This window comes from Bos grunniens, chromosome 28 (genome assembly GCF_055505025.1).
Source record: "Bos grunniens cultivar Pamir isolate PY7600 chromosome 28, Bosgru_T2T1.0, whole genome shotgun sequence".
In the NCBI taxonomy this organism is placed as follows: domain Eukaryota; kingdom Metazoa; phylum Chordata; class Mammalia; order Artiodactyla; family Bovidae; genus Bos; species Bos grunniens.
In genome coordinates this window covers 26,401,203-26,422,090 of record NC_141192.1, presented here as the reverse complement: position 1 = coordinate 26,422,090, position 20,888 = coordinate 26,401,203, and the positions used below count along the sequence as shown (strand labels likewise).

Sequence of the window (20,888 nt, the reverse complement as noted above, 5' to 3'; positions counted from 1 at the left end):
GCTAAGAGTCGGACACGACTGAGCGACTTCACTTTCACTTTTCTTTTTCATGCATTGGAGAAGGAAATGGCAACCCACTCCAGTGTTCTTGCCTGGAGAATCCCAGGGACGGCGGAGCCTGGTGGGCTGCCATCTATGGGGTCGCACAGAGTTGGACACAACTGAAATGACTTAGCAGCAGCACACCTGAAATGTGTACTATACATCAATTAAAAAAAGAGGAAAAAAATAGAAGTAGCCTCTGCCCTCAAGGATCTTTTAGTTTAGTTGGGAATCAGGTAAAGTAACATATCAGGTTACTTTAAGATTTAAGGTTAAGATTCAGATGTGCCTCCTGTTTTGTGGAAGTCCAGACCAGGGGACCAGGGAGTGGAACTTGAAAGATGAAGGAAAGTTTGCAAAGCAAAAAACAGGCTGGGGGTAGGATGGAACATCATCAGCAATTTGTCTGTGTTTTTGTCATCAACACAGACAAGACAGGATAATCATGACTATAAAATCTAATAGCTTTAAAAATGTTAATCTCTAATGTTTTCAACAGGCTTGTGAAGAGACTTCTTGAGCTTGAGACTTAATGTACCTTAAAATCCAGTATTTGCCTACCATAAAGTCACATGATGCTAGACCATGAAAGAATATTAAACATCTTAAGGTCCTTTCCAATATTAAAAACCTCTTTTTAAAATATGAAAATGGGACTTCCTTGGTGGTCCAGTGGCTAACAGTCTGTACTTACAGTGCAGGGGGCTGGAGTTCAATTACTGGTCAGGGAACTAGATCCACATGCTATAACTAAGACCCCTTGCAGCCAAACAAATAAAAATAAATATAAAAAAAAAAAACCAAAGTAATTTATCTTTTTATAGAACATGTGGATCAGCAAAAGCTGAGAAAAAAATCATCTTTAATCCTGCTTCTAAACTGTCAGGACTGTTTCGTAGCTAAATATTTGTAAATGCCTGAGATTATTCTCTTGAGGTAAATGAGTCACTCCAAGATAGGAATTGCAGACTTAAAGAAAATGCCCATTTCAAGGCTTTTCACTCAAACTGACGAATACAAGAAGACAGCATTTACTTCTGGAAACCTGAGTTCTGGAATCTTAAGTTTTCTTCAGAGTCCACCATTACGAACTCTGAGAGACGGCATGTTTCCAACCTTCCTAAGCTTTGGCGTTTTTGGCCAGCGGGCAATTGCCCACAGAGCCAGGTGATCAGCAGACTTCATTTGGCGGCAGCTGTGAAGACCGACCCGGACAGCTGGAGGCGTGAAGAGCTCGCTTCCGGGAGACGGCGGACATCCTGAGGCGCTAACACGGTGCCCGGCTGAGGCGAGGCGGAGAGCAGGTACCGAGATCTGGCCGCCAGTCTCCCCTGGCAGAGAGCACTCCAGTAAGACCCGAATGTATGTCAAATCAGAGGCCTGCCCCTCAGGCTGAGGTTCCGGGACAAGCAGAGGAGCCTCCTCCACACAAAGTCTGGGTGCCCCTGGGTGCTTCGCGCTGGGGCCAGGGTCGGGGAAACCCTGGTTTGTTCAGGTCCCTGCAGTCTTCTGGGTCTTTGGCATGTGAGCCCCAGTTGATTTTCAAAGCTAGATATTTTGGGGGCTCATCTTTCAGGTGCAGTTCTTAAAGGTTGGGGTACCTTGTGTGGGGTTCGTTCAAATCCTTTACTCCTCATAGGTGTTCTGGGTGCTGTTTCCTTCTGACTGAGGGTCTCCTGCCGAATGCGGGATGCGGGGAGGGGAGTGGGGCTGTGTCCCAACCTTTCCCACCTGCTTCCTGTGGACTTCTGCTTTGCCCCGTGTATAAAAGTTGCTCCGTTTTAAGGTTTTTTCCAGCGGAAGTTCTTCCATTTGTACCAGTGTGTGTGTTGTCATCTTGAAGCTGATTTTTAAAAGGAAGCAGTTAGTCACATATGTATTTTTTAACAATGTCTAAAGTAAATTTTTGGGCTCCAAAATCACTGCAGATGGTGATTGCAGCCATGAAATTAAAAGACGCTTACTCCTTGGAAGAGAAGTTATGACCAGCCTAGATATAGCATATTGAAAAGCAGAGACATTACTTTGCCAACAAAGATTCGTCTAGTCAAGGCTATGGTTTTTCCTGTGGTCATGTATGGATGTGAGAGTTGGACTGTGAAGAATTCTGAGTGCCGAAGACTTGATGCTTTTGAACTGTGGTGTTGGAGAAGACTCTTGAGAGTCCCTTGGACTGCAAGGAGATCCAACCAGTCCATTCTGAAGGAGATCAGTCCTGGGATTTCTTTGGAAGGAATGATGCTAAAGCTGAAACTCCAGTACTTTGGCCACCTCATGCAAAGAGTTGACTCATTGGAAAAGACTCTGATGCTGGGAGGGATTGGGGGCAGGAGGAGAAGGGGACGACAGAGGATGAGATGGCTGGATGGCATCACTGACTGGATGGACATGAGTCTGAGTGAACTCTGGGAGTTGGTGATGGACAGGGAGGCCTGGCGTGCTGCGATTCATGGGGTCTCAAAGAGTCAGACACAACTGAGGGACTGAACTGAACTGAAAGTAAATTAATATTTCTGTTTTCCTCCTGAATAAGATTAATAATTTTAGAATTCTTTAACTTCCTGTAAATATTTCTTCCATGGTCTGCTTTGAGTAGCTTTTCCATCTTCTGTGCTATTTTTATCTAGTATTTTAATTCCATTTTGTTTTCCATACAAAAATTTATCATCATGTATTTATTTTTTAAAAAGTAAACTTTTTAAAAAAGCAGTTTTAGGTTCATGGCAAAATTGAGTGGAAAGTACTTGGAGTTCTCATATACCTTGTGCCCCCATCCTCATTATTTTTATAGTCAATTCTTGCTTAAATTTACCAATGAGTTTTCTATTTTTTTGTGTCCATGCACCCCATACCTTCCTTCTGCATTAATTTTCATTAATGTGAAGTGAACCTCAATTCTAATTTCTAGAAATGCAAAATAAATGTGTACATACTTTTTCAGGGGTGAAAACTTCTGTTTGTTGGGTCTGTGGACTGACTTAGTCATTAGAGTTCCTGTTTTTTTTTTTCTTCCCTGTATTCTTGGTGAGTGAGGTCATTTTCATGGACATTGTTTCTTTTGAGAGTTCCATGCATGCCTGGGGTGGAAGACGTCCCAGGAGACATGTGTTCAGTTTGCCTCTGTCCACGTTCAGTAGTACTCATGAGTCCCCAGTTATTTTTGTTGTAAATAGTTTTGGACTTAAAGAAGAGTTGCAAAGATAGTACAGGAAGCTCCCATACACCCTTCACCCAACTTCTATTGCTGCAGCCCTTAGTGAGCCTATGTTTGGCCTTCAGTAATTTGTTAAACATTTCTAACTAAATTCTTCTCAGTGGCTTCTGAGATGTCACGTGTTTGTCCCAGTTAAAGGCCTGGGTCCTGTTTCTTCCTTGTGGATGTCTGTCTTTCTTCAGATTCTGTGTTGGTTACTGGCTCTGTGACCTCAGTTTTCTGATTTCATAAAAAATTGTTAATTTGCAGTTTCTTTAGCTTGTTCCTTGTTAAGTGTAGGTGTGATGCTTTCCAACACTATGTCTTCAAGTGGAACCAGTTTTGGGGTTAGTTTTTTCTTCTGCATTTCTGTACTTCTCCAATGATGCAAATTTGGGGACTACACAGGCAGTCAGCATAGTTTTGGTGCTGCTGATGCAGTTAGCTATCGGTTGGTTTCCTGGTGCCTCAGACAGTAAAGAATCTGCCTGCAATGCAGGAGACCCAGGTTCGATCCCCGGGTGGGGAAGATCTTCTGGAGAAGGGCGTGGCAACCCACTCTAGTATTCTGGCCTGGGAAATCCCATGGATGGAGAAGCCTGGTGGGCTACAGTCCATTGGGTCACAAAGAGCCAAACACGATTGAGCAACTAACATTTTCACTTTTCACTGGTTGCAATCCTAGGTTAGTAAGCAGAGATTCTTTGGTTTCTGTTTATGGACAGGTAGACAGGTTTTATTTGTTTTTTAAAAAATATATTTATTTTATTTTTGGTTCTGCCTTTGTAGAAAATAGTGATTACTAGTGACTGCATGGGGTGGGGGTGGGTTCCCCTGAAGATAGAAATTTCTCAGTGTTTTCTGTTTTGTAACTTATGTAGAGTGCCTATGCACCTCTATGGCACTTTCCATATAGTCTGTCATACATGTGATTTTCTTCTATTTTATTCTGCTTCTGTTTGTTTTGTGTATTTTATATTGGATGCACTTTGACTAAAGAGGACATAATTTCTACTTTTGTACACCATGTTAGTGCAGAGGATATTTTTTCATTCAGCAAGTATTTTCTGATCCCCTTCTGGGTTCCAGGATCTAATCTAGGAGCTGGGTGTACAGTAGGGAGCAAGCAGAGAAGTTCCCAGCTCTTTAGTATTGTGAGGAGTCAGAGACAGAATAAATATGTGTAATTACCAACTATGGTAAAGAAAAGTCCAGGGTGCTCTGAGGCCTAATTTTTGGTGGGAGCTTAGAAGGACTTCTCTGAGGGAAGGAACTTGTTTGATTTTTGGCCATACCATGCAACTTTGGGGATCTTAGTTCCCTGACCAGGAATTGAATTTGGGCCCTGTGCAGTGAAAGTGTGGAATCCTAGCCACTGGACTGCCAGGGAATTCCCAGGAGAAACTTTTAAATTGAGACTTCATGGTGAAGAAGTGTTAGGTAAAGAGTGGGAGGGAACAAACAGCATCACAGAGAAAAGTATATGCTAAAATATTTTGGTGGCAAAAAGTGTGGCGCATTCACAGAATGGAGCAGTCAGTGAAGCTGGATGGAGTGAGGTGGAGAGTCCCATGAAATGAGCTAAAGGAGTGGTCAGAAGCTGGAAGGTACAGGGTCTTGGAAGAGTTGATATTTCATTGTAGTCTTGGCAGCCATGGAAGGGTTTTGATCTAGTTTACATAAGCAGAAGACTGATTATAAGGGAGAGAGAATGGGAATAAGCAGATAATCTGGGCAGTCCAGGCAAGAGAAGACAGCGGCCAAGACAAGGGTAGTAGTAACAGGAATCAAGGAAAGAAGGATTCGAAGTACAGTGTGGATGTGGGAGGGGCAGGATGATGCTGTGTTTGGGGAGGGATGATTGGGACAGGGAGGAAAGTACCAACAAATCTTTTCCAGTTGATTTATTCATTTCCTCCTAAACGAGGGAAGAAAATGGTGATGTGAGTCTGTTTTTCTTTTTGGTGGGGGTGGTGGGGAGGGGACTTTCATTGAGCAGACACCTGCTTTACAGCTACATAAGTCTGGTTTGTTCCAGCTGCTGTATTCCATCCTATGTTCTGTCTTGGTCTAGTGAGATTTTCCTTCTCAATGGGATTGTTATTTGACTGGGGGTGCGTTGAGGATAGGGGAAGGATATGTTGCTTCTGTCTCCTCTGTCCATGGGATTCTCCAGGCAAGAATACTGCAGTGGGTTACCGTTCCCTTTTCAAGGGGATCTTCCCAACCTAGGGATCAAACCTACATCTTTTATGTCTCCTGCACTAGGCGGCAGATTCTTTACCAATAGCGCCACCTGGAAAACCCACATAAAACTTAACACAGTCCTTGGCTTGATGCTAAAAGTCATTTTTGAAATACACTTCTTTGGAGCGCTTTGTTTCTTCAGTTGGACGAGAGAGATTTTACTTTCATTTGGACTTAACCCCTCTTTCAGTTTTCAGTCCATTGGTAAACTATGGTGCGCTTGGCATGTTGATGATCAGTTTTTTCTCTGCTCTTTAATTTTAGTCTGCAATAGAATCAAATTGCTGGACCAGCACGCAGCCAAGCACTTTATCCAAGCCTGGTGTTTGTGAGGTGAGCTACTGAGGAGCACACTGAAACATTTTGCAGATGTGTTTTTTTCTTTAACCTCTGCGGTAAGACATTTTCCTAGCTGTGCTTCAAGTTTTTCCCATTCCAGTTTTGAAATTTCCACATGGGGTTTAGCCACTGGGTGAAGAGCCCTCAGATTCTATGCTCACCATCATGCTGGCTTCAGCCGTGAGACCTTTGATATCTTTCTGTTTTTCTGAGCTTGGGTTTACTGCCCCACTGGCTGGCCTCTGCCTTTATTCTTTCCCAGTATTTTATGGTGGTCACGTATGGGCTTTCCCTTTCAACAGTTCTCTGTCCTCAGGGAAGCACTCTGTCTTGTCTGTTCCGTGGTTTTTGATTTTGACTCTGTTGCTTCCCAGCTGTGACTGTTGCAGTTTGAATCACAGTGCCCCAGAGCATGGACCATTTTTCTTCACTTTTGCCTGTTTCTGTCTTCTTCTGTTCTGACATTGTTTCAGACATAGTTTTTAATTCAGTAGAATTTTTCTCATGATTCTGTTTCTTAGTTGCTGATTCCAGTCTGTCTCTTTAAAATAAAGCCAATTTTGTCAATTTCTTTCTTTCTTTCTTTTTTTCCATTTGGCAATGTAGAGATTGCCATTGCTCTTAACAGCTGCTTTCCAATATGTCATTACTCAGCCTGGGAAGTAATTTTAGAATGTTGTGTGCCCCTGACTGGAACACTGCGTTACCAATGTCCCGAGGGTGGTGCATCTGAAGGTGGGGATGACCTGGACGAGAATCTGTGATATTTACACAATGCCTTGCAGTTCACAAGGGACCTTTACATCTGTGATCTTGTTTGGTACTCATAATAAGCCTAAGAGGGTGGCAGGGCATTATAATTTCCTGTTTTAAAGTCAAGGAACCTTGGAATTTAGAAAGATGGTAACAATAACCCTGTATACGAGACAGCAGAAGAGACACTGATGTATAGAACAGTCTTTTGGACTCTGTGGGAGAGGGAGAGGGTGGGATGATTTGGGAGAATGGCATTGAAATATGTATAATATCATATATGAAATGAGTCGCCAGTCCAGGTTCGATGCACGATACTGGATGCTTGGGGCTGGTGCACTGGGACGACCCAGAGGGATGGTATGGGGAGGGAAGAGGGAGGAGGGTTCAGGATGGGGGACACGTGTATACCTGTGGCGGATTCATTTCGATATTTGGCAAAACCAATACAATATTGTAAAGTTTAAAAATAAAATTAAAAAAAAATAAAGTCAAGGAACTTGAAGATCACAAAGTGAAGTGTTTTGCCAATGTTGCCTAGCTAGAAGGTAATGGAACCACCTTCTTTAGACTACAGGATCTTGTCTTTTCAATATAATTTATTATTATTATATTTAATATTTGTCTATTTATTTATTTGGCTACCTTGGGTCCCATTTGTGGCATGCGGGATCGTTGGTGCACCATGTGAGGTCTTGTGCTGGGGAATGCAGACTCTCCAGTGTGGCTCATGGGCCCAGTTGCTCTGCACACATGGGATCTCCATTCCCAAACTGGGGACTGAACTCACATCCCCTGCATTACAAGACAGATTCCTAACCACAGGACCACCAGGAGACTCCCTTCAATATCATTTAAATTTCGGAATGGAATAGACAGGGTTCTTGCCTGGAGAATCCCAGGGATGGGGGAGCCTGGTGGGCTGCCGTCTATGGGGTCGCACAGAGTCGGACACGACTGAAACGACTTAGCAGCGGCAGCAGCAGACAGGGTAGATTCAGGCACAATTGAATATAGAACTCAAAACAATATTGTTAGGAACGAGTCTTTCTCTCTCTTGGCTCTGCCTTCCTCTGAGTTGACTTTCTCTTTATCCAGGTTCTTCCCTTTGGGGGCCATGTGGCTTCCAGTAGCTCCAGGCTGCTGCTGCTAAGTCGCTTCTGACTCTAGCGTCTGACTCTAGTCGTGTCCAACTCTGTGTGACCCTATAGACGGCAGCCCACCAGGCTCCCCCATCCCTGGAATTCTCCAGGCAAGAACACTGGAGTGGGTTGCCATTTCCTTCTCCAATGTGTGAAAGTGAAAAGTGAAAGTGAAGTCGCTCAGTCGTGTCCGACTCTTAGCGACCCCATGGACTGCTGCCCAGCAGGCTCCTCTGTCCGTGAGATTTTCCAGGCAAGAGTACTGGAGTGGGGTGCCATTGCTTCGGGTTACATGTGCTTTAATTTGCTTCCTGGGGGTCCCGGAGGCTGCTCTCCAGGCGGAGGCGCTAGGCTGGGCTCTCCTTCAGCGGGCCCCCCACGCCAGCCCTGCAGACCCTCAGGAAGGGCCGTGTCTTCCTCCAGGCCACCCGTGCCCTCCACGAGCTCCTCGTAGGTGATATTCTCCATGAACGGTCGCGGCCTGAGCAGCTCCACCATGTTGGCCCACTCCAGCACTTCCTTCCCCAGCAGGCGCCTGCCCACCTTGTCCACCTGCTCACGGCAGCGCGTGAGCAGGTCTAGGGTGCGCTCCTGCACGGAGCCAATGAGCCGCCGCACCTCCTCGTCTATGAGCTGGGCTGTGGCCTCACTGAACGGCTTCTCCACCAGCGCCTCGCCTGGCTGTGGGAGATCAAAGGACACCTGGCCCAGCTTCCAGGCTAATATCTTCCAATATAAGGGGAAGGAGAACATGCCTCTCCTGCAGAAAAACAGCAGTTTGCTTTGCATTGTCCTTAAATGAGTTCCATGTTTATTTCTGAGCCAGTTACCATGGTTAGAGGGGTGTGGTGCTGACTGGTCAGGCCTGAGTTACAGGACCTCCCCTGCTGGTAGAGATGCTATCAAACGGGCTTAAATCATGTGACAGGAGAATGGGAGGGAAGGGGTTCCCAGAAGAAAACTGAGGTGCTGTTACCAGAATAAAAGTGAATGCATGGGACTTCTCTGGTGGTTCAGTGGTTAAAAGTCTGCCTTGCAATGCAGAGGACATGGGTTTGATTCCTGGTGGGAGAACTAGGACCCCCCATGCCTCAGAGCAACTATGCCTTCGTGCTACAACTGGAGAGTCTGTGCCCTGCAATGAAAGATGCCACACGAGGCAATGAAGATCTCATGTGCCACAACCAAGACTCAATGAAGCCAAATAAATACATAAATATTTTTTTAAAAAGTGTATACATGCTGAGTGGGCTTCCCTGGTAGCCCAGACGGTAGAGTCCACCTACAATGCAGGAGACCCAGGTTTCATCCCTGGGTCAGGAAGATCCCCTGGAGAAGGGGATGGCTACTCACTCCAGTATTTTTGCCTGGAGGATTCCATAGACAGAGGAGCCTGGTGGGCTACAGTCCATGGGGTTGCAAAGAATCAGACACAACTGAGCTACTAACACACACACACACACACACACACACAAATGCTGAGTAGACATGACATGAGATGTCCTGTGATATTTTCCATTTGCTCCTCAGATCTTCTCACTGCTCTGCTCTATGTTCCAAGGGTCTAACCTCGTATAAAGTGCACTGATGGACTCCCTTTTCCTCGTTTCCAATTATGTTTGGCCAATGGAATGCTCTGGCAGGAGACCAGAGTCAAGGAGAAGAGGTAGGGAAGAGTGTTTATTTTACCAACTCATTCCTGTGAGGCTAGCATCTGAAGCTGAAGGTCACAGGTCCTGCTAGGCAATCCTCTTTACTTTGCTTGCTCCGTACCCAGGTTCTGTTAACTGTTTTCCGTGTTTCCTCAGTACCCTGGGGTATTGTACAATCTCTTTCACTTTCCCTACCCTCCGCTCCCACTTTTGTAAATGGTCCTTTCATTAATCTGTCCACACGTTACTAAATTTGGGTGTACCATATCTTTCCTGCCAGGGCCTGGTTGACCTCTACAGGCAGGAAAGTAAAAACTTAATCCGTGGCACATGAAAAATGATTTGGACCATTTGTGGTACTGGGTTAGGAGTTGAGAAGGTATACTGGGCAATGAAAACTATGATCAATGTAGGTATGAAGGATGACCACAGAAAAAAGGGAGGAGTCGTTTTTTTATGATTTTATTCAAATCAGAGTTGTTAGAAGTTGCTAACAATTTGTGCTGTCTAAAAATGAAGTGAGCTGCCTTACAGGCAATGAGTTCACCGTCATTCAGTTCAGTTCAGTTCAGTCGATCAGTCGTGTCCGACTCTTTGTGACCCCATGAATCGCAGCACGCCAGGCCTCCCTGTCCATCACCAACTCCCGGAGTTCACTCAGACTCACGTCCATTGAGTCAGTGATGACATCCAGCCATCTCATCCTCTGTCACCCCCTTCTCCTCTTGCCCCCAATCCCTCTCAGCATCAGAGTCTTTTCCAACTCTTCGAATGAGGTGGCCAAAGTACTGGAGTTTCAGCTTTAGCATCATTCCTTCCAAAGGAATCCCAGGGCTGATCTCCTTCAGAATGGACTGGTTGGATCTCCTTGCAGTCTGGACAGCTCTACTGCTGCTGCTAAGTCACTTCAGTCGTGTCCGACTCTGTATGACCCCATAGACGGCAGCCCACCAGGCTCCCCCATCCCTGGGATTCTCCAGGCAAGAACACTGGAGTGGGTTGCCATTTCCTTCTCCAATGTGTGAAAGTGAAAAGTGAAAGTGAAGTCCGTCAGTTGTATACAACCCTCAGCGACCCCATGGACTGCAGCCTTCCAGGCTCCTCCGTCCATGGGATTTTCCAGGCAAGAAAGTGGAGTGGGGTGCCACAGCTCTAGTGACACCCAATTTTCAGGATTTTTTTTTTGAAAGGGAATTCCTTCCTCAGATAGTCAGTGGATTAAATGGTCTTAAGCTGACTTATTGGAAAAGACCCTGATGCTGGGAAAGATTGAGGGCAGAAGGAGAAGGGGGTGACAGAGGAATAGATGGTTGGATGGCATCACCATCTCAATGGACATGAGTTTCAGCAAACTTTGGGAGATAGCGAAGACAGGGAAGCCTGGCATGTTGTAGTCCACGGGGTTGCAAAGAGTCAGACACGACTTAGCAACTGAACGACAACAAAATGATCTTCAGACTCCTTCTACAGTTCAATTCATGCAGGAATTGAATTTCCAGAGGAAATTTTCATTTTTCTGTCCTTTGGATACCCACTGCTTTCTCACTGCCTGGCAGACTTTTTGGTGTTGAGACCGAGGCTGTGGGTACCCCTGCATTGATCAGTTTGCACTGATCTCCTGGGTCATCCTAGTTCCTGGCATCCCCCAACACCCTCTGGTGTGAATGTCAGGAATCAGAGGTGGTGAGTTGTGTTTTGTTATTTTGTCAGTTACATGTTAAAGACAATAAAAATCCTCACCCAAGATTTTATCATCACAAATTGGCAAATGTCCCCAAGTGGACGCTTTGGGGAGGTAACTGTTGAGGCTCAATACTAAAGGTACCATGTTGTCACAAAGAAATCAGCTACTACTCCTGGAGAAGTAAGATTACATGGGCATCAGGAATTCACTATATGATGACTATTAGTACTAACTTAAAATCTGACATGATGATCATAATCTCCTTATATGTTTCTGCATTCAAAAATTGAATTAAAAATCTCTTCTAAGGTTTTATAGGTTCAACCAAGACATTTCTCCTCTAGTTCTATTTTGTTTAGAAGGAATATGATTCCTTAGAGACAAATTCTCCTACCCTGCAGGTTTTTATGAACTGATTATATCACCTGGGACTGGTTACAAGTGACACACTGATCTGGTCAACTTAGCTTAAAGTGGAGCTTACATCTGAAGCACCAGGCTTGAAAAGGACAATTTGCAGAGCAGCAGGAATCAGGAATCTTGGAAGAACACTGCTGCAGGTACAAATCAGTTCTCACTAAATTTCTGGCCATGAGTTGTGATATCACAGGTGTGAAATTCTGGGAAAGGAGTCCTAATGGGCCATTTGGGTCTCAAGCCCATCTTTGGTTAGAGGAGGGTAGGGCACCTTGATTGAAAGTCCTACCAAAACCGCACACGGGGGAAGAGGCAACCTGCCTGGTAGTTGGAAAAATGGAAACTGCTATCCACAAAGCTACTCTTACAGCAACTTGAGAAATTGTCACATGAAACAGAGATTGAAACAGGTGTTACAGTAGTTCTGTGATTGTATAGCCAATCCTAGAAAAGTGGATTATGGTTAATGTGGAAAAAGTGCCAACACGTAGACATGTATTTAAGAAATATCCACTGAGAGAAATACTATTTCAAAGCATTGTGATTTCATTGTTCCTCTCACTCATGGTCTTAGGATTATCTATGGGACAATGAGCTATTGCCAATACAATGTGGGTCTAGAGACGGGTTGACAAACTTTTTTTTTTGTAGTGGGCTACCTCATAAATATTTTAGATTTTGGAGACCATACAGTTTCTATTCAACTCTGCCATTGCAGTGTGAAAACAGCCATTATATGAAAGTAAATAGGCATGGCTATCTTCCAAAAAATCTACATTTACAAAAACAAGCAGTGGTGAAATTTGGCCCACAGGTTACACTTTGTGGAGCCCTGGTCTAGAGGGATATTTTTATTGACTATGGTAGCTTGGTGAAGCCCAAAGTCAACGACTGCAGGCTCAATGTGAGTGAATAGTTCGTGTTGCAGCTGAGTCCTTAAGCATGTTATGATGAGCTGTGGAAGACATGTCTGGTGTGGAGGAAAACACAAGGGACTTTACATCAGGTGGCCTGAGTTCATATCCTTGCTCAACCGCTCTGTAATTGAGGGCAAGCTACTAGATCTTCCTGAGTCTCCAGCAATGTACTTAGAACCCAACTTGAAGTGAAAGTGAAAGTTGCTCCATTGTGTCTGACTCTTTGCGACCCCATGGGTATAGTCCATGGAATTCTCTAGGCCAGAATACTGGAGTGGGTAGCCTTTCACTTCTCCAGGGGCTCTTCCCAACCCAGGGATCAAACCCAGGTCTCCCACATTGCGGACAGATTCTTCACCAGCTGAGCCACAAGGGAAGCCCAGAACCTAACTTATTTATTTATGCTTTCCATATGACTTTAGGAAGGGAGGAGAAAGGAAACAGAGTGTTCAGTGACTATTATGTGTCAAACTGCATGCTGAATATTTTTCATATATTACTTCATCACTTATTTCATGGGTAGAAGGGTAAAGAGGACCTGTTCCCCTTGCTTTCTTTACAATCCTCTTTCCAGCCTGGCTGCCTTAGAGCTGGGCAGCCTCCCTTCTAGAATCTGGGTGGTTCTGAAGTGTATTGACAAGCAGGAGTTCCTGTGGAGGGGCTATCAGTCAGGCCCTGGGATAACACTTTAGGAACATGGGGATTTTCAGAAACATGATAATTTTACATGTTTGAAGGACTAAGCACTTTCTGCTGCATGGACCCAGGGGACAGAAATAGAAACAGTAAGGAGCCAAAAAAGGCATGAACTGCCTGGCGAAGAGGGGAGTTTCCTATTGCTAGACGTATACAAGCAGAGGGGTTCTGGCATGTTGGAGAGGGAATAAGATCTGGAGAGGGCTATAGATCAGGCCCTCCAACTCAGGAATCCTTTCAGAGCCTGTGGAAGTTCAGAATAGACAGGTTCATGCACCAGTCCCCAGCCTTTTGGGCACCAGAGACCAATTTTGTGGAAGACAATTTTTCCATGGCCAGGGGAGGGAGGATGGTTTCTGGAATGATTTAAATGCATTATATTTATTGTGCACTTTATTTCTATTATTACTATATCAGCTCCACCTCAGATCATCAGGCATTAGATCACATGTTGGGGACTCCTGGATTCTTCTTTGAGCTGTTCCTGAAGATATGTTGCCCTAAATATTAGCAATAGTCTACCCCTAGCTGTGGATAGGCTCTTCTCCATGATTGAAGAGTAATTAACATGCCTTCTCTGGGGAAGGATATTAGTAGATAACATTTATTGAACACTTAGAATGAGCCAGGCACTCACAGATGCACTGCAAACATTCTATCTTCTCAAAGTTGCTTTAAGAGGTAGATGCTCATTGTTATGTCATTTTAGAGATGAACCAAGTGAAGTCAAAGGAGGTTATATACAGTTAACTAAGACCACGTGGATAACTCCAGAGCCCACTCTTAATCCCAAAACATTTGAAAATTTAATGAACACAAATGGCCGCTGTTAGCAAAATTAAATAGTAATGTTTGAGGTGCTGGTATCCAGTTTGGGGTTGCCCTCTCGGGGTAGGGAGCTTTCAAGTTTAGTTCCTACTGTGACTGTTCCTTATCTGCATTATAACCTTGAGTCAGAATATATGTTGGGTGTTCACTGCAGATTCTGCTTTTGTGGAGGCCATTAAGGAAGTGTCTCATCCTGGTAACTGGGGTAGGAAGGGGGGGAAGGGAATACACCAGCAAGTTCAAAAGAAATCCTAAGACATGCATGCAGTTGGGTTAAAAAAAAATGCAAAAATTTATTTAGACAGCTGGGCTTGGGAGAGAATGGTCTTTGTTTGGGGAAACTGCTTAATCAGCCCTCTAGTGTAGAAGGCGAGGGCTGGAAGAATGGTCTGGATGGCAGCATCTGGGAGAGGAGTTCAGGCCCTTTGGACTGATTCTCAAAAGATGTGTTGACCATAGCTGACAGGTAGGTGGCACATACATACAGTCTCTTAACCCCCACTTCCCCTTCCTGGGAGTGAGGCAGCAGCACGCTGGCTTGCTCTGCTAACATCTGACACATGCTGGGCTGAATGTTTGGGACTTTACCATGTAAAGCTGTGCTAGAGATGTTAATTTTAACCCAATTTTCCTTGGATGTGAATGCTGAAAAGCTGAGGAAGGGGTGTCTGACAGTGATTTGCTACAGGCCTGGAAACATTTTAGATATGTGATTCAAGAGAAAAAAATAAAACCACAGAGAACACAGTTGGAGCTTCTATCCTGGAAAGCACAGTCCCCAAACAACCCCAGGCTGCTGCTAGCTCCAGCTCTGTGGTGTGACCTTGGGCGGGGCATGCAGGTTGTCTCTCTGAGTCTCTGTTTCCCATTTGTAAAACAAGGGCAGTTGGACTGGATGATCTCTCAGGTCAACCCCTCATGCTGAAAATTATGTGAGTCCTCAATATTTCTTTCTCGGTATTAAAGTGTTTATTCATTTTTAAAATTCTCTACTAATTTTAGAAGATATTGCAATTCAAGGAGAAGAGTAGTGACATGATACTAGAAAAAAAAATCAATGTATTTTCAGAATTAAAAAAAAATTATGATAAAAAAAGTAAATTCTATATGTCTGTGTGTTTCTTGCTCCCTCTTCTGTCCAAACTCTAATTTACTCTGGGTATTTTCACATTTTGAAGACCATTGTGTAAACTTACTTCCTTACTGTTTGAAATCTGTGCTATTATTATAATTGCTGATATTTCCTGTCTCCTTTTAAAATTGAGGTGAAATTCAAATAACATAAAATTAATCATTTTCAGCTGTATAGTTCAGTGGTATTTAGCACATTCATAATGTTTTGCAAACAATACCTTTATCTAGTTCCAAAACATTTTCCTTGCCCGAAAATAAAACCCTACATCCATGGAGTAGTTACTGTCTGTTCTTTCCTCCCCTTAGTCCCTGGAAGCCATCAGTCTGCTCTCTATCTCTATGGGTTTACATTTTATGTATATTGCATATAAATGGAATCATACATGTAACCTTTTGTGACTGACTTCTTTCACTTGGCAAAATGTTTTTGAAGTTCATCAGCATCATAGCATGTATCAATACTGCGTCCCTTTTTATGGCTGAATACTACTCCTTTTCATTGTATGTATGTACAATGATTTGTCTATCCATTCATTAGCTGATAGATACTTGTTTCTATCTTTTAGCTATTGTGAACAATGCTACTGTGAACATATGTGTACAAGTATTTGAATACCTGTTTTCCGTCTTTTTGGGTGTATATCTAGGAGTGGAATTGCTATGGTTATTCTGTGTTTAACTTTTTGAGAAACCGCCTATTTTCCACCACTGCACCATTTTACATGCCCACCAACAATGTATGAGGGTTCCAATTTCTCTACATTCTCTTCATGCTTGTTGCTTTTTATTTTTTTGAGTATAACCTTCTTAGTAGATATGAAGTAGTATCTCACTGTGGTTTTGATTCTTACTTTTAGGAGATCACAAGATCCTACCACTGCAACCCAGTACAGGAATGAATAGATACCAGGCAAGTCCTTTGGTAAAATTAATTTGAAAGGCAAGTCCTTTGATAAAATTAATTTGAATCATCAATCTGTTCTGTATCCCTGGCCACTTAGTTTCATGCCTGTCTCAATCTTGTTCCTAGGGTACAGCTCCATGCCTTTCTGTGAAAATGTCTTTTACTGACCCTTTGTTTGTCCTTAACAGAAAATACTTTAAAAGTCATATGCAGAAGAGGGTATGAAAGCCAACAGTCAAGGAGGGAAATGTTTTGGTTTTGGCGAACATTCACTGAAATATACTGAATTCTTTTCTCTGGGGTACGTTCTAGGTGAGATGTTTAATTACTCCTGGTTCTATGTGGAATTGAGAGTTGAGAGCATCTTCTTGGATAGACATCTTCTGGAGATACAACTGTTTCAAACATTTGGTCTCTTACAGGGATACTTGAAGCTTTTTTTTTTTCAAATAATTAAAAAAAATTCGTGTATCTATTTGTTCTTGCCTATGCGGGATATTCACTGCTTCGTGGGCTCTCTTCTACTTGTGTTGAGGGGCTACCCTCTAGTTGTGGTGGCCTCTTTTGTTTTTTTTTCCCTTAATTTTAATTTTGTTTAACATTAAAAGCATTTTGTTTTGCGGTATAGCTGATTAACAATGTTGTGGTGGTTTAAGGTGAACAGTGAAAGAACTCAACCGCACATATGCATGTATCCATTTCCCCCCAAACTCCCTTCCATACAGGCTGGCACATAATATTGAGCAGAGTTCCATTGGCTATACAGTAGGTCTTTGTTGATTATCCATTTTAAATATAGCAGTGTGTACATGGGAAAGACTAGAGATCTCTTCAAGAAAATTAGAGATACCAAGAGGACATTTCATGCAAAGATGGGCACAATAAAGGACAGAAATGGTATGGACCTAACAGAAGCAGAAGATATTAAGAAGAGGTGGCAAGAATACACAGAAGAACTATACAAAAACTATCTTCATGACTCAGATAACCATGATGGTGTGATCACTCACCTAGAGCCAGACCTGCTGGAATGTGAAGTCAAGTGGGCCTTAGGAAGCATCACTATGAACAAAGCTAGCAGAGGTGATGGAATTCTAGTTGAGCTATTTCAAATCCTGAAAGATGATGCTGTGAAAGTGCTGTATTCCATATGCCAGCAAATTTGGAAAACTCATCAGTGGCCACAAGACTGGAAAAAGTCAGTTTTCATTCCAATCCCAAAGAAAGGCAATGCCAAAGAATGTTCAAACTACTGTACAATTTCACTCATCTTACACACTAGCAAAGTAATGCTTAAAATTCCCCAAGCCAGGCTTCAACAATACCTGAACCGTGAACTTCCATACGTTCACACTGGATTTAGAAAAGCCAGAGAAACCAGAGATCAAATTGCCAATATCTGCTGGATCATCGAAAAAGCAAGAGAGTTCCAGAAAAACATCTGCTTTATTGACTATGCCTAAGCCTTTGACTGTGTGGATCACAACAAACTGTGGAAAATTCTTAAAGAGATGGGACTATCAGACCACCTGACCTGCCTCCTGAGAAATCTGTATGCAGGTCAAGAAACAACAGTTAGAACTGGACATGGAACAACAGACTGGTTCCAAATTGGGAAAGGAGTACGTCAAGGCTGTATATTGTCATCCTGTTTATTTAACATATATGCATAATGCATCATGTGAAATACTGGGCTGGATGAAGCACAAGCTGGAATCAAGATCACTGGGAGAAATATCAATAGTCTCAGATATGCAGAGGACAAAACCTTTATGGCAGAAAGTGAAGAAGAACTAAAGAGCCTGTTGTTGAAAGTGAAAGAGGAGAGAAAAGGTTGGCTTAAAACTCAACATTCAGAAAACTAAGATCATGGAATTTGGTCCATCACTACATGGCAAATAGATGGGGAAACAATGGAAACAGTGACAGACTTTATTTTTGTGGGCTCCAAAATCGCTGCAGATGGTGATTACAGCCATGAAATTAAAAGATGCTTGCTCCTTGGAAGAAAAGCTGTGACCAACCTAGACAGCATATTAAAAAGCAGAGACATTACTTTGCCAACAAAGATCCGTCTAGTCACAGCTATGGTTTTTCCAGTAGTCATGTATAGATGTGAGAATTGGACTATAAAGAAAGCTGAGTGCTGAAGAATTGATGCTTTTGAACTGTGGTGTTGGAAAAGACTCTTGAGAGTTCCTTGGACTGCAAGGAGATCCAGCAGTCAATCCTAAAGGAAATCAGTCCTGAATATTCGTTGGTGACTGATGCTGAAGCTGAAACTCCAATATTTTGGCCCCCTGAGTCGAACAACTGAGTCATTTGAAAAGACCCTGATGCTGGGAAAGATTGAAGGTGAGAGGAGAAGGGGATGACAGAGGATGAGAAGGTTGGATGGCATCACCAACTCAATGGACATAATGAGTTTGAATAAGCTCTGGGAGTTGGTGATGGACAGGGAAGCCTGGCGTTCTGCAGTGCATGGGGTCGCAGAGTCGGACGTGGCTGAGCAACTGAACTGAACTGTGTACACGACCTTCCAAAAATCCCTAACTATTCCTTCCCCCTGGCAAACACAGGTAATTTTCTAAGTCTGTAAGTCTCTTTCTGTTTTGTAAGTAGGTTTGTTTGTATCATTTCTTTTCAGATTCCATATATAAGGGATGTTATATATTTCTCCTTCTCTGTCTGACTTACTTCATTCAGTATGTTGCTCTCTAGGTCCCTCTATGTTACTGCAAATGGGATTATTTCATTTTTTATCAACCCAAGAAGTGCTGCTTCTGCAGAGGATGCCTTTGAACTTCTAACTGTAGTAGTTCCATCTTAAGGGAACTGTACTCAGTGGTTCATCAGCCTAGAGAGAAAGGTAAACACCTTCCCCTTCTGAATTCCAGATTTACATGTTGCATAATCAGTGAGGTCTGGCAGGCTGGCAGATGGCTAAGGTTAGCAGGGATTAGTTCTTCCCCACTGCCATCTGAGTGACCTTTCATATCAGGAATTTCTTCTCTTTCCTCACACATCATTCCTCTTGCCAGTCAGTCAAGGCCAAGGTCAATATTTTTTATGGATACTCCACTTTGAAAAAATTGATGAGAGGAGGCTTCTCTAGTTTCTGTGGTAAATGAGATTTACCTACTCTCTACTACAAAATGAAGCATTGAGTAAAACTTACTTAAAAATTGGAAATAAGACAAAAAGATGGATAATATGTCATTTTAGCATCATCTAGGGACATAGTTTAGCAGATCCACTCAAGGAGTATTTAGGCAGAAAAATATACTCTGTTCATCCTAACCATTATTATTCATTGAAGTCTCATGTTAACATGTAGATTTGGCAAATAATTTCTGTCCAATAGAAAAGATAGCCACAAAGATTATTACTTTTTGCTCTTCTAGGTCATTAGCCAGTTTTGTATTTAACCTAGTGATCTTGTTCTAATGTTCCAAATACTTACGAAAATCTAGATCCTGAAAATGGTCTTTGAGTGAGCTTTACCATCTTAATGGTTCCCTAATTATTTAACAAATTGAATAACCTCTTTGACACACATTCATCTGATATTTGGATGAGAATCATGTTTTTAGCTTTTTGAAAATTATGTTTTGACAAGTGTTTCAGATGATTTTACTGGAAATCCAGGGGACGACAGAATTGGGTCAAAGCTAGCTTCAGTAGGAACTTCCTGGTGGTTCAGTGGTGAAGACCCCACGCTTTCAATATAAGGGGATATAAGTTTGATTCCTGGTCAGGGAACTAAGGTCCCATATGCCACGTGGCAAAGTCAAAAAAGCTAGCATCAGTAAGGTGATTATGTCCTGTGAAGACTGCCATTATGGCTTTCCCAGACAAGATGATCGCAGATCCATTTGCTGTGTCTAGCTGAGCAATGCAGATTTTGGGGGTTGAGGGGGAGGCATCTGACTCCTTTCACTTTAAGACTATGTCTTAGGGTATTTCAAAGCCTTTCCTTCCATTGTGTAGTTGCATGTGTGTGTGCTCAATCGTGTGCAACTCTTTGTGACCCCATGGATTGTGGCTTGCCAGGCTCCTCTCTGTCTATGGGATTTTTCAAGCAAGAATACTGGAATGGGTTCCCATGTCCTCCTCCAGGGGATCTTCCCAACCCAGGGATCAAACCTGTGTCTCCTTTATCTCCTGCATTAGCAGGCGAATTCTTTACCACTGAGCCACCTGGAAAGCCCCTGCCTTCCATTGCCAATGTTAATTCTGCCCAACATTGAGACTTCTGCTTCTGGCTTCTCTGTGCTCTTCCAGCACTTCAGTATTCTTTCTATTCCCAACCTAGATAGACAATTGGCAAGCCCTTTCTCTCCCAACTTCTTTTAATCTTCCTCTCTTGAGTGTGAGACTTCTATACTTAGGAGTTCTAAAAGCTAGATTTTCAAGCCACTCCGTACTTGTTGACTCCTTTCTCCTCCTGTGTCTGTGAGGCACACATGTGATCTGGCTGGAGAAGAAACACTAGGGAAGAATTTTTTTTATGAGAGCAACTTGTGAGTTCTAAAGTAAAAACTTGGCTTCAGACTGAGTTGAGTTTTTTCTCGTCTTTGGGAATGAGTGATCCTGTGTGCTCAATGACATCACTGCTGCGCTTGCTGTCATCAGTTCCTTAGGCTATTTAATCTCTTGGTCACTCAGCAGCAGCTTGGGCTGTTCTGTTTTTCCTTTGATGTGTATATCTTCCCACAGTTCAAACCAGGATTTTCTGGACTCATTTTGATATTCCTTCCTCTTTTCCCACCCCTGAGAGTCTTACTCCTCTTTCTTTTAGTTCAGAGTTAATTTGTGTTTCATCTTCTCTATGCTTTTTGGGTGGAATGAGCTCTCGAGAGCCAGATTATCCTGTCTTGATTTAGGCTGAGGAATGATACATTTAATTTGGAGGGCTTCTTTCTTGCCTTTCTATTCTT

General features: G+C 43.1%; 1 long non-coding RNA gene across 17 annotated transcripts in view; it reads left to right on the top strand.

Annotated features, from left to right (window-relative positions):
* The first annotated feature begins 259 nt into the window (after window positions 1-259).
* Window positions 260-20,888, top strand: part of LOC147343043 (uncharacterized) — a 268,552-nt gene continuing 247,923 nt past the window's right edge. For 4 of the 17 annotated variants that reach the window (XR_015156905.1, XR_015156903.1, XR_015156896.1 and 1 more), the window contains exons 1-2: window positions 260-1,404; window positions 11,454-11,612. This is a non-coding gene — a long non-coding RNA (uncharacterized LOC147343043). Of the gene's footprint in view, window positions 1,405-5,746; window positions 5,816-11,453; window positions 11,613-20,888 lie in introns of all 17 variants that reach the window. The other 13 variants (XR_015156904.1, XR_015156899.1, XR_015156906.1 and 10 more) reach the window with 11 other exon arrangements.